This window comes from Terrapene carolina, unplaced genomic scaffold, assembly GCF_002925995.2.
Source record: "Terrapene carolina triunguis isolate 2854851 unplaced genomic scaffold, T_m_triunguis-2.0 Scaffold397, whole genome shotgun sequence".
In the NCBI taxonomy this organism is placed as follows: Eukaryota; Metazoa; Chordata; order Testudines; family Emydidae; genus Terrapene; species Terrapene triunguis.
In genome coordinates, this window is record NW_020664748.1 from 121640 (window position 1) to 125168 (window position 3529).

The 3529-nt window shown below is 46.0% G+C and overlaps 1 pseudogene; it reads left to right on the plus strand.

Moving 5' to 3' along the window:
- Window positions 1–953: 953 nt before the first annotated feature.
- Window positions 954–1441, plus strand: LOC113407795 (annotated as a pseudogene).
- Window positions 1442–3529: the final 2088 nt, after the last annotated feature.

Below are 3529 nucleotides of genomic sequence, written 5' to 3' on the forward strand. Positions count from 1 at the left end.
GGGACCTTCCACCGCCTCGGTGGGGGGCGGCATTTCGGGGCGGGACCTTCCGCCGCCTAGGGCGGCAGAAAAGCTGGCGGCACTCCTGGGGAACATATTTCATAATAATTGGAAATAGAATTAGGGTATAATTTTAGAAAGTCCCTTATCAATTTTTCAGTTAGCTATCTTAGGAGCAAACTTTCCCTGCTTAATCCACACAGGGCAAATTCAGTAGTCTTCTACTTTACTGTGAAGCAGCTCTTACTCTTCACTATTGGAGACAGGAGAATGGAGGAAGCTGACAATTAGTGCGATCCAGTCTAGCAATTCCTACATGTTTATGAACAGAAATACTCATTTGAGATGCTTCTCGTCAGATTGTGTAATTTAGTGTTGCTTCTTGGAAGTCAGTGGACCTGAATCAATTTGTCTCAGCTGAGGATTTTTTCCTTAGTGATTCATTTGGAGACAATAAAAGTTTGTTCATTCATCAGCAAGTAATGGTGATTCCAAAGGTTTGGAAAACCAAAGAGCTACGCTATAATACTGGACAGAACTATTTGCCATACAGAGGTTAATTCCTCAAAGCAAAGGATGTGATTACTATTATCCCAGCCATGTTCTCTTTGAGAAATGTCTATAATGGACAAAGAATCCCAGCTGTCCATCAAAGAAATAGCTACACTTATTCAAGTCTGTGTTTTTCAGACAATGTCATTAAGAGGGTTTCAAAGGGACCGGTTGGGAGGGAAGTTTAGTGGGAGAGGACAAGAGGCGTAGAAAGCGGAAATAGGAACAAATAATAACCATGAACATAGGGACTAAGTCCACCCCTCCTCTCTCTCTGGTGCTGCACATAAACCTCATTATAATGGTAACTGAGCTTTGAGAACTTACTTCCACTGACACTTGTACCTTCTCTTTACTCTATGGCCTGTTGTGTGTTTCAGGTTTACCTCCATCACAGTAAGATGTCTTGCTCCAGCCTGTGCTATCCAGAATGCGGGGTGGCCCGGCCCAGTCCAGTTTCTGGCACCTGCAATGATCAGTGCATTAGGCAGTGCGCTGATTCCAAAGTGCTGATCAAACCATCACCGGTTGTTGTGACCCTCCCAGGACCAATTCTCAGCACTTTCCCTCAGCAAAGTGGAGTGGGAGCCATAGGAGCACCTGTGGTTGGACCCGGCTACGGGGGATCATTCGGTTTGGGGGGACTGTACGGCTCTGGAAGCTGTTACAGAGGATTGTATGGTTATGGGAGCCTTTACGGTTACGGGGGATTGTGTGCTTCCGGGGATTGGGTAGACATGGGGGATTGTGTGGTTACGGGGGAGGTTATGGGGGACTGTGTGGTTACGGGGGAGGTTACGGTTATGGGGGATTAGGTGGTTATGGGGGATTAGGTGGTTACGGGGGATATGGCCGTAGGTATCATGGTGGATACTGTGGGCCATGTTAATCTGAACAGGAATATCCATGGAATAAAGGAGAATAGGCCCTACATGTTCTGTCCTTTCCACCAATATGTACCTTAAGCATCTTGTGACGAACTGGGACTGTTCTTAATGTGGTCTTTGACTGCTGAGTGGGGAGTGTTGGCCTGGGAAGGCAGGGGAGTTTGGCTAGGATGGTCTGCATTGCGGGATGGGAGACTGGCCTTGAGGAAGGATGCCTGAGCATGTAACCTGAGAACCCAGGAAGGTTGGAGGCCAGGTGACACCTTTGCCCGGGAAACTGAACAAAGGCTGGGGGAGGGGTCGCTGGGGAGAGTGAGAGTTTCAGGAGCTGGCTGGTGTGATGGAGGGGAGCCCAGATGGGGCTCTGACCCCCCCAATGGGGCTCTGGTGCCTCTGGGACCCCAAGATGGACCTAATTGGAGGGGTCCTGTTGTCTGTGCCTGCAAGACCTGTCTTGGACTGTGTTCCTGTCGTCTAAATAAACCTTCTGCTTTACTGGCTGGCTGAGAGTCATGGTGAATCGCAGGAAGCCGGGGGTGCAGGGCCTTGTGTCCCCCCACACTCCATGACACATCTCACTTTGAATTTTGCTACGACTGATATATAATGGAGAAGCTGCATAGTTCTCTGCCTTTGTTATGCTTTTTTTAATTTCCAACCAACTGGGACTTAAAATGGTTCTGCTCTGTATTATTTCTTCCTGTAACTGTGTACTGCAAATTTCATTCGCATTAAAAACTATAATACTTCATAATAGCAGTCTTCTGGTTCTCCTTGTTCCTCCCTTCTTGTTTAAAAATCATGGCAGATGAAATTCATTTCTGTGGAGAAGGCGGCACCAGGCACGTCTCAAGTTACAACTTTGAAAGCCATGGAGTGAATCCAGCCCTTGAAGTGGTCTATAGCATTATGCAAGCCCTCCACACAGAGCAGGAGTTGTTTCTTGCATTACCCGGTTTAGCAAAAAGTCTTTTCCTGAAAAGATTATACAGATTGTCACATTCTTAAAGTGAAACCAATTTTCTTGGTTTCAAGAAGAACAATCAGATGGTTCATGGTTCATAACAGGGTTCAAAAAAGAACTAGATCAATTCATGGAGGATAGGTCCATGAATGGCTATGAGCCAGGATGGACAGGGATGGTGTCCCTAGCCTCTGTTTGGGAATGAGTGACAGGGTGTCATAACTATAAAGGGAAGGGTAACAGCCCTCCTGTGTACAATACTATAAAATCCCTCCTGGCCAGAGACACCAAAATCCTTTTACCTGTAAAGGGTTAAGAAGCTCAGGTAACCTGGCTGACACCTGACCCAAAGGACCAATAAGGGGACAAGATACTTTCAAATCTTGGTGGGGGGAAGGCTTTTGTTTGTGCTCTTTGTTTTGGGGGTTATTCGCTCTTGGGACTAAGAGGGACCAGACATCAATCCATGCTCTCCAAATCTTTCTGAACAAGTCTCTCATATTTCAATCTTGTAAGTAACAGCCAGGCAAGGCATCTTAGGTTTATCTTGGTTTCCTCAACTTGTAAATGTTCCTTTTGCTAGAGGGTTTACCTCTGTTTGCTGTAACTTTAAACCGAAGGCTAGAGGGGGTTCCTCTGGGCTCTTTGAATCTGATTACCCTGTAAAGTTATTTTCCATCCTGATTTTACAGAGATAATTTTTACCTTTCTTTCTTTAATTAAAAGCCTTCTTTTTAAGAACCTAATTGGTTTTTCCTTGTTTTAAGTTCCAAGGGGGTTGAATCTGGACTCACCAGAAATTGGTGGGGGGAAGAAAGGAGGGGGAATGGTTAATTTCTCCTTGTTTTAAGATCCAAGGGTTTGGATTGGTGTTCACCAGGAAATTGGTGGAGAAGTCTCTCACGGCTACCCAGGGAAGGGTTATAGTACGTGGGAGGGAGATATTCTGGAGGGAGGTAGACAGAGTTTCCCAAATAACTCATAAATAATTTGGGTGGTGGCAGCAAAACCAAATCTAAGCTGGTAGTTAAGCTTAGAGGTTCTCATGCAGGTCCCCACATCTGTACCCTAGAGTTCAGAGTGGGGAAGGAGCCTTGACACAGTGGATGGATCACTCGGTGATTCC